We start from the raw sequence: 11134 nt of genomic DNA on the forward strand, positions 1-11134 counted from the left end.
GACTATGCAGCACACCGGTGTTCCAAAAATCTGAAAGGTATATCAGCACACTACAGTGGCAGAGAACTTGCCCAGAAGACTCAAGGAAAACCTTGGGTTTGATCTCCATTGCCATGAAGAAAGAAAAGAGGGAAGGGAGGGAATAAGAGGAGGGGGAGATATGGGAAGAGAAGGGCAGAGGAGAAGGAAAGGGAATATAGAAAGAGGAGAAGAAAGGGAAAGAGAGAAAGGAAGGAGAGAGGAGGAAGGAATATAAAACCCTTAGTAGCCACATAAATATACCAGAGATCAAATTTACCAAAAAATCAATAAATAAAGGAAAACGATCAAGGGTCTCCCCTGTCTATATATGCCCCCAAGTAGTGGGGCTGGGGAGATGGCTCAGCAGATAAGAGCACTTCCTGCTCAGACATAAGGACCTGTGGTTAAATTCCTAGAACTAATACTTCCTGCAATCCCAGTCATACCTGTATCCTAAAGACCTCGTCTATCCTCCAAACAGGCACATGCATACACACTCATACACATATGTGCATGTATGCCACACTCAAACCACTAACACAACTTAGTAATTAATAAGGGGAAGTTTCAACTTCTGGGAATATTCCATCTGATAACTAATGAAGAAACAATACACTGTGAAATTTTCCATTTTGCAAATTCTTTAAAAAACAAAAACAAATCCCTAGGGCTGAGAGTGTAGCTGAGGGGTAGAACACTTTGCCTAGCACAAGTGAGGACCTACATTTCATCCTTAGCCTCACAAAAATAATATAGTAAAAGCAACAATAACCTAGACAACAATCACCAATGACTTCTAACAAGGCAAAAATGTATCCAATTGGGCACTTTGTGGTTCTGTAGTCAAAAATGTATCCAACTGGGCACTTTGTGGTTCCGAATGGAAATATACAATACTGATATAAAGTATCTAACTGTATCTGTTCAAGCTTCTGACATCACAGACAGAAATAAGCAGAACCAAAGTGTGAGAAACTCTACAGGAACAGATGTCCCACATCTTCAACAAGTAGTCACATGGAGGAAAAGCAGAAGGGAGGGTTGGCAAAATGCCTCTGCAGCAAGTAAAGGCACTTGCCACCAAGTCTGACTGAGTTCATAGGGTCACAATCTTTGCCCTTTAAGAAATACCAACTAAATGTTCTAAATGTTTATGAATGAAGTGGCAGAAATAAAAAAAGAGGGAAGGAAGTGACAAGAGTGGCCCCCATGTTACACTTGGTAAGCCTGCTGTTACACTTCCTACATCCTTCTCAGATGATGATGATTGCTGCTAATGGACATTTTACTCTCCTTAATATATGGTTCAGGGCAAATGAACGTTGATTTATTCCAGCATCCATTGCTTGCCTGTGTGTCTCCATATCTCTGTCATGGAATTTATAGTGATAGTCACCACAGCAACAGCCATCCCATCATCCTTACAGAGATGTCAGACTTCTGAGATCTAGTCTGGAGGGTTCCTTTTGATGCTTCAGTCTTCTCTGGGAGCAAGGATGCCTGGTTCCTTGTACACCTCAAGACAAGCAGACTGTGAATAGGTTCATAGACCACTTAAAGATGCTCTTTTCTGCCTTGTTTTCTAGCTATTCCACTACCAGGCAAAAATTACTGGCATAAATGGGAGGGCACTTAGTGTACTATTCCTTTATAAGCATAAAGTAATGGCTAATACACTTTAAAAGCCATTTTCTGCTGGGTGGTGGTGGCACATGCCTTTAATCCCTGTTCTCAGAAGGCAGAGGCAAGTTTCAGGAAAGGCTCCAAAGATACAGATAAATCTTGTCTCAAAAAACTTTTTTTTAAAAAGTCATTTTCTGTCTGGGGTTAATATTGGCAACAGCCATCACTTCCTCAGAACATGCTTGTAAGTGATTCACACTAATTTGCTTGAGTTCCCTGAATCACCCTAAGTATTTTTGACATATGTTCCCCATGGTCATTCTTTGAAGGGACTTCTATCACTAGTTTCAACGGTGGCTTGTCGTCCAAGGGTCTGCCTCAGGAACCTTCACTCTGATTCACTACCATATTCCAATGGTGACTGATTTACATGAGAATCTTCTTTTTTAAAATATTTGTTATATTTTGTTTACCGGGGAGGGACACGCTCACACCATGACACACATGTGAAGGAGACAATTTGCATGGATGTCACTTTTCTCTGTCTAGGAGATGGTGTCCTAGGGATCGAACTCAACCCATCACACTGCTCTGCAGCAAGCACTTCCATCTGCCGAGCCATCTAGCTGGCCCTGTTACGAGGTTTAGTGATTTGAGCCAAAAGCATGGCAAGCAATGTCTTGATGATTGTTTTCTATGGTCTGGCTATATCAGTGTCTGTCTGGCTCTTTTTCCTCTCCAAATATTATCTTGTGACTAAGTGGTCAAATGAGTCACCTTATCATATGTCCTTCATTTCAGCAACCAGCAAAACCTGGCCCATTCTCTCTGAATTTCACTTCCCCAGGACTATATGTCATCAGTTTGCCTGGGAAGTCAGAGAAGCACTGCTGGAGCAACAGCTATGACTCTGAAAAAGGGTGAGATCACAAATTATAAATACTATTATAAATATGACTGCAGGGACTCACAGGAGCTAGTTCATAACAAGAGTGAGTATGGATGCCTCGAAAATATCTGTTGTATCCTAAGACTGATGGATGGGTTCAGTGTACTGAGATCCTTTGCAATACAGATCTATTTGCATTAGAAACGCAAGAGTATGTATAACAAACTAGATGCACTCCATCTTATCATTCCAGAACAAAACTCAGTTATATTCTTCTGTAAACCAACAAAAGCAGACTTTAGATAGACTCAAACTGACATAGCAAATGGCTAAAAACCAATCAATTTAAAACAGCAGAAATTTTTTTCCAATGAATTTTAGAGCCCAGATTTCTGAGTTCAAGGTTGGTTAAACCCCAGCAGGACTGGTTCCTTTGGGATACAGGTAGATCGGAGTGCTGACTGAGATCTTACTTTCAGAGTTTAGTAGCTATTGTAATGATCGCCATTCCTTGGCTAGTGGATGCTTCTCTCCAATTTCTGTCTTTTCTTCTCATTTTTCCTCTTCTGTCTTGTACAAGAATATTCTCAGTTCAACTTCAGGCATACCACAGAAGTTTGAATTGTGGGGCAGCATATAAAGATGCAACCCAATATAACATCCACAAGACTTCATATTTGTAGATAACTTAGACTATTCTGTTCTACTTGTCTCCCCAAGTCTGTTTATTAAATTTCTGTCAAACTATTTCCCTGTGGGTGGTGCCATTCTCAGCATATATAATGGTAGATAGACTAATATCTCCCAATTGCTATGGATTGAGTTTGTTTCTCTGCTGGCAATAGTGTTTCCTCCATGTGGAAGTCCCACCTTCTGCTGTTGGTTTGTATTCTGAGCATCATGGTCAAGTCTTGGCCTGAGACTCAGCTGTGGCTGCCTGGTATAGTGTCTCTCACTTGGAATATATTGGCACCTCCTGGAAAGGGACAAGATTCAGAAAACAGAAAGAAGACTTCAGCGTCATGGTGACAATAGATTTTTGGAAAACAAGAGAAGTCAAATTTTCTAAGGACAGAGGAATGTAAAACATAAGAAACTGACTCAGTAGCATAGCTGAAAGCAGTAACTGGTTGTTTCCCTCAGCAGTATGTCAGGGATGTCCCCCTTTGCTTTAAGAAAAGGGATTTTATGATCTTGTCCCCTACCATGTCTTCTACATTGCCGTCTCTTTCTCTACTCTACTCAGACCCAGGAAAACATCTAATTATCTAACTTTTATTTGAGGTGCTGTGTTGGACTGGTTTTATTATTATTATTATGATGATGATGATTGTTATTATTATTATTATTATTATTAGAGAGAGGGGCTCTGGCTGTCCTGAAACTCCCAGCAGTTGGGAGGCAGAGGCAGAGGCAAGCTGATCTCAGTGAGTTCAAGGCAAGCCTGGTCTACAGAGAGTTCCGGGGACACCCAGAGCTACACAAAGAAACTCTGTCTTGAAAACCAAAACAATCAACAAAAATTAAATTTAAAAATTCCTTAATGATCCATAACCAAGTAAATAAGTGAGAATCTAGCAAATCTGTTTTATTTCTTTTCTAGGGGAATAATCTATGTAACAGTTTATTTGTAATTTACTTACAAGTGTCATTGGTCTCTGGGATGCAATCATTGTATTTTCATGTGGAAAGACTTACTGTCTTCATGAGAAGAAATCAAAACTGAAATAAATTATATGGCTTCTGGCCTAGATATGATGAAGTATAATTTTTTTAAAAGCTGAGTGCAGTAGTGTATTCTTACAATTTCAATACTCTGGAAGTAGTGCCACAAGTTTGAGGCTATCCTGGCCTACATAGTGAGTTTATTTGTTTCAAAAGAATAACTCAATCCACTAACTCTAATTGTAATACAATTAGTCCATATCTGAATGTTTTCTTTTTATAAATATAAATAAGAAAAAATGGATACATTTTAAAGACAATCCCAAAGCAAGGGCAAGGGCACTCAAATAAACACATGCATCATATACTGACATGGTTTCAGATAATTTTTATTTTTTTAGCAATGACTTTGAAATCATATTTCCAGAAGCATTTCCAGTACTTTGTCTTGGCTTTAGAAGCAACATTTTGTTGAAGTTAACCACCCATTTATTATCATGGTGTGGATTTTGTTCTAAAATCTTGAGATATTCAGTAATAAATCTCATTTTTTGATAAGAACGAAGCAATTTGATGCCAGAAACTGTCAGGTATGATATTTGTGAGCTTTTCAGTGTCTAGTTCTGTAACTTCTTTCAAAATTTACAAAATGCTTTCAAGACAAGAGGTCAAATATAGCACAACTCTATGGTACTTGACAGGACTATAAATTCAACAAAGAGTGCAAGATTTTATAATGCTAGGTGTCTGCTATGCCTCTGACATTTGCTGGTGGCTTACAGATCTTCCTGGGAAAGGCAGAAAGAATGAATTGAAATTTGAAAGCTAGCACTGGTCCTTTAAAAAATACAGCTTATTTTTCGTTGTCCTTCATGAGTTAGTAGCATATTTTCTTTTGCGTGCCTGCATACCTCTGTATGTATGTGTGTGTGTTTAGTTCTTTAAGAGTTTTGTACAATGCACTTTTTATCACATTCACCCCTTCACCAACTCTTCCAGGGTATGCCCTCTTCCTTTTCTACCCAACTTTGGATCCTTTCTTTCTTTATCCATCAAGACGAATTGCTCCCCAAACATTCTTGGATGTGTGACTTTCACTGGAGCATGGTCTTCCTCCCATAGGCTATACTCTTAAAACAAAAACTGTCTTTACCTTGGCTAGTTGCCAACAATTGCCGGTAGTCCCATGGGCTAGACATGGGATTTCAGGTTCAACTCCCATTTCCATGCTGGGATTTGCTCTGACTTGGACTTGCACAGGTGTTGTGCATGCTTTCACAACCATTTGTATACCATATGCTTGAGTCCTAGAACATGGAGAAATCAAGCCAGTATTGACTTAGAAGTCTCTCATCCTCACTGGCTAACTTTCACAGTGCTAGAAGGTGTTATGCACACCACTGGAGGAGGAAAGGAGTCATCATACTGACCTATAAACACTTTGAGCTATAGTGAAGACTGCCCTGGAAAAACATGCCTATGGAATAAAAGTGGCAGAAACATCAGGGAAGTAACCAACCACTCTGTATCGGATATAAGTCCTGCTCTACAAGATGAAATCCATAACCTGCCACTGTTATTGGGCCAAGAACCTGTGACTAGACAGGGAATAGGCCCCAGGGTAAAACTTGGTGCTAAGTTAGCACAGTATCATACAAAGTTATCATTATACCCACAAACCAGTGCATCTCAAAGTCCTCATCTAAGCTGCTCCTGGATGCAGTAGCATCTTCTTGAGATATTCCAGTCATTCTCCAAGAACTTAAACTTGTTAACAGAACTCTCATATTTTCATCAGTTGCTGTTGGGGGTTGTCCTTCTGTGTGTTGACGAATAAAACACTGATTGGCCAGGCAGGAAGATAGGTGGGCTAGAGACGAGGAGAATTCTGGGAAAGGGAGGCAGAGTGAGCCCACCCCACAGAGTTCCAATGCTGCTGAAGGAGTAACAACATGTCTGACTATTACCAGGTAAGCCACAGCCTCATGGCAATACATAGATTGATAGAAATGGATTAATAACTAAGACAGAGCTAGCCAATAAGAAGCCCTAGGCACTGGCCAACAGTTTCATGATTAATATAAATCTTTGTGTGTTTATTTGGGGGGAAACGACTGAGGGAAGCACCATATCAAGTTGCAACACTTCATAAGGAGTGGCACTATTAGGAGGTGTGGGTGTGGCCTTGTTTGAGGAAGTGTGTGCCTTTGTGATAGCAGGCTTTGTGACACCCTGTGTTCAAGATACGCCTAGGTCAGTTCACTTTCTGTTGTTTTTGAGTCAGCTCTTTCTCCAGCACGCTGCCTGCACACTGCCATTTCTGCCATGATGATAATGGACTAAACCTCTGAGCTGTAAATCACCCCAATTAAGTGTTTCACTTTTATAAAAGTCGTTGTGGTCATGATGTCTCCTCAGAGCAATTGAAACCCTAACTGTGATGCTGAGGAATAATAAATAGTCCTGAAGAGAACTCAGCTTGCCCATGGCTTTTACCAAATCATATTGCTTTGAAGGATCAGAGCCCTCACCTAGAAAGTGCAAGGGAGTGGTTTATAAGTTCTTAGTCCCTTTTTGGATGTGATACTTGGAACAGATGAGTGCATGAACAAGAAGAATTTCCTGAGAGGAGAAAACATTTTAGAGATTAAAAAAGAAATGAGTAGCTATTTAAAAATCTGTTTGACTCCTATACTTTAACTGTGTAAAGGCCTTGACATAGTCTATCATGAGTCAAAGCAAATGTCAACAGATGAATTCTATGCCTGTCTAGTAGAGTGAAGAGCATAGTATTTTGTAACATTCATAATAGCTTATAAGGGTAGTGGGGCATCCCTGAAAGTTTAAGCCCATCTCCTGTGTCTCTCTCTCAGCATAACTTCTCCAGTTCATTCATGCCGGATGTTGAAAGCCTAAATAAGTGTGTGTGTGTGTGTGTGTGTGTGTGTGTGCTTGTCGTATCATCTTAGCCTATTGTCTGATGGACACAGCTGCTGTGACTAATACTTCAGTAAACATGGGAGTTCAAGGCTCTCCCTGGAACACTGATTTCATCTCCTCTGCATATAAAGTCAGTCATGGATTCCTGAATTACATGGTAGATCTAGTTTTGACTTTTTGAGAAAACTCAGTGCTGGTTTTTATAGTGACTCTCCTAACTTGTTTTCTTACTAACTGTATGGCAACATCCCTTTTTTCCAGTCATTGCCTATACTTGTTTATCATTTATCTTTTTATGTATGTGGTTTCTTTTCTTTTTCCCCAGGGAAGGAGTGGTTAGATAGGATCTTCTGTAATTCAGGCTGACCTCAGACTTGATGTGTAGCTAAGACTGGCTGTGAACTCCTGATTTCCTTGCCTTCACCTCTAGAATGCTGGGATCTCAGGCATGTACCACCAAGACTGACTCTTACATTGTGTGTGTGTGTGTGTGTGTGTGTGTGTGTTAAACATATATAATATGTACATATATATATACTAGACAATAATATTAAAGAAAAAGAGCCAAGATTTAAGAGGACATGAGGGAGAGGCATGGGAAGGGGATAAATGAAGTGATTATATTTTCATTAAAAATAAAATAAAATAAAATTTTAAACCCCGAAAAACCGGACAGTGGTAGCTCATGCCTTTAATCCCATCACTGGGGAGGCAGAGGCAGGTGGATCTCTATGAGTTTGCACCCAGCCTGGTTTACAGAGTGAGCTCCAGAACAGACAGTCAGGGCTGTTACACAGAGAAACCGTGTCTCAAAAAAAGATTAATAAATAAAAAAATAAATTTCATGAATCAATATAAGAGGGAAATAAATGATAGATATATACCTGTCTATCATACATGTACACACGCAGAGAGAGAGAGAGAGAGAGAGAGAGAGAGAGAGAGAGAGAGAGGAGGGAAAGAAGTGCTCAAAAGAATCTGGAAGCAATGAGACTGCCCACCTCTCACAGTAGGTAACTAAGCATAGTCACACAGCAGTGAGCTCTCTGACTAGGAAGCTTAGTAGGAATTCCTGGGCCATGAACATTTCAACAGCAATGATAGAGGCAAGATCATAGGTCCATCCACAAATTGTGAATAACTTTAATTCTGAGATAAAATTAGACTTTCCATATGGTTAAACAAAACAAAACAAAACAAAACAAAACAAAATGGGTTGTCTTTCAGTTTTGGTGAGTATACAGAAACAAATAAAAAGGCTTGGTTTGGAAAACTAAACTAATGTTAAATTTCTTTCTCTTTGAATACATGTAGGAAATTGCCTTGAATACTGTCCTGCTTGAGCTACCTTCAACTTGGCAACTGGGGAGCCTGGGCTTATCACCCAGTGGAGCCTTTAGTTCCTGTATTACCTGGAGGAACTGTTCTTCCAGAGACTGTGCAAAGGAAATATAGATTTGTATAAGGTGGGATGTCATCCTTGGGAGTTGGCAGGATTAGATTCAACCAAATTCTATATCAAATTAGACTCTGGGTAATTAAGAACCCTGAACAAATGACAACATACAATGTGAATCCAGTAGAGGAAGCTTGGACATGTTTATTCTCCCTCAAGCTTTATTGTAAATAAAGCAACCAGATTTTCCCCTCTCATGATGATAAAAAGACACACTTTTAATTAGAACACCGTGCCCAAATGAAATTATATATCCTCTGCCCTCAGTACTCACGTATTAGGTTTACAGGTGTGCTCCACCATGACCAGCCAATCACAACATTGTTAATGACACATGACCTTCAGGAAAAGCTCGTTTTATCTTCTGTTAAAACCACAGCTTGCTTCCTTAATCCTGCTAACTTTTATATCAACATTGTCACTCTCTAACATACCGAAGAGAAGACCATGAAACGAATTATCAGAAGAGTGCAAACCCTTATAGCAAGCATGAAACCAAGAAGCAGAACGTAACCAACAATAGGGATGTGTTCTTCCTTGTGCCTTCTTCTTAGCCTTGCCTAATGCAACCTTCCCTGACTCTCATGGCCTGATAGTTAAACAGAATGCATAGGGGGTCCTCTAGTGTGTATCATTTTGTACCTGTTTCTTTCACTTACTATAAGGTTGTGAAATTTATTCTCACTTGCATGAAGCAGTCTATTCACATTCATCCTGAAGATTCTCCATTGTTTGAATGTGACATATTGTGTTTATCCATTCCTATGCTGGTGAACATTTGTGCTTCCAGACTGATGGTCTTAGAGTCCCTTGAAAATTTGTACACATGTGTAAACATGGTTCTTGCAAAAATATTTATAAGTGTGTAACTTCTGTGTGTATGAATGGCTTTAGTATAATCTGTGAAACAGTTTTCCAAAGAACCCTAGATACAGGCTGGGCAGTGGTGGCCCACGCCTTTAGTACCAGCACTTGTGAGGCAGAGGCAGGTAGATCTCAATGAGTTTGAGGTCAGCCTGGTCTACAAAGTGAGTTCCAGGACAGCCAGGACTGTTACACAGAGAAAACCTGTCTCAAAAAACAAAAACAAAAACAAAAAAAGAAAAAAAAAAACCTTGGTTCTTCTTTGTTTTTTATCTTTTTTTAAAATTTAAATTAGAAACAAACTTGCTTCACAAGTCAATTCCAGCTTCCTCTCCCTCCCCTCCTCCCCCACCATACACCACCCCCCCTAATCCCCCACCCTATCTCAAAAAACAAAGCAAACAAACAAACAAAAATCAACAAGTTTTACATCAACATGTAGAGTTGATTCCTGTACTGCTGACAAGCAAACATTGCTGAAACTAGTTGACACTAATCCCTTCCCAGTAAAATTAGTAAATCACCAAGATGTCATGTTCTTGCCTGTGAGAATGTAAACCCTTGAACGTTACGTGAACTCTTCAGGTAAGTTTGGTAGACATTTTTTATGTTTCATTGCCATTGAATTCTTCATACTAACCACTCACTGCATTACTCATCTTTCGGAAATTCTCATCATGACTAAGTCATGAATCATAGGGAACCATGGCAAATGACAGAAAATTTACCTCTAGCCTCACCCCAAAGTAAGAGTTTGCCATTAGCTTCTTTCTGTTCATCATGTGTTTAAGACGGATAGTTGCAAATACTCGTTGCTAAAGATCATTAGTGGGTTTTTTCCCCTTCTCCCAGTGAGAAACCTATCTCTGTTCTAAACTTCCTAGCACCTTAGAAATAACACACACATTTTAGGCATTCTTACCTATTGTTCCAGTTGCAGTTTTTGTCTTTGTCCAAGATGTGTCAAGGGTACTAGTTCTTAGTGGGAACTGTTTACAGGAGCTCACCATTGCATCTGTTCAGCACTTTGTGTGGCAGGAAGAATCCCCCCAAAGAGCTCTTGAAGGAACCCTGAACACGCTGCCACGTGGCACTTTTTCATGTACCTCAGATACCTCTCATCAAATACAAGACTCACTCTTGGAGGAACACTGATGAATGTGCTCTTAATGGTGGTTTTTGTTTTGTTTTGGTTTGGTTTTTGGTTTTCACGAGACAGGGTTAACCCAGATTCTTATTTCCTCAAAAATAACAGTAAGTGCCCATAAAAAGATCTCAGAATAATAGCATCCATCCATTTCCTACCAATTTGTCATTTTGCTGGTGCCATTTGTCATTTCTGCTATGACAAACTGAATATATGTGACTGACCAATGATAACTTTTCTTTTTTTATTCATTTATTTTTTACATTCCAATCCCATTTCTCCCTCCCTCCTCTCCTCCCACTCCCCCCACTTCCCTCTCCCATTCCATCTCCCATCTGCTCCCCAGAGAAGGTAAGGCCTCCCCTAAGAAGTCTACTAGATCTGTTCCATCATCTCCTTGAGGCAGGACCAAGGCACCTCTCTACCCCACAAGCCCCTGTGTCTAGGCTGAGTAAGGTATCTCGTCATATAGAATGGGCTCCACTAAATCAGTTTGTGCATTAGAATTAGATCTTGGACCCATGCCAGT

The sequence above is a fragment of the Mesocricetus auratus genome, unplaced genomic scaffold, assembly GCF_017639785.1.
Source record: "Mesocricetus auratus isolate SY011 unplaced genomic scaffold, BCM_Maur_2.0 Super-Scaffold_100008, whole genome shotgun sequence".
Lineage (NCBI taxonomy): Eukaryota > Metazoa > Chordata > Mammalia > Rodentia > Cricetidae > Mesocricetus > Mesocricetus auratus.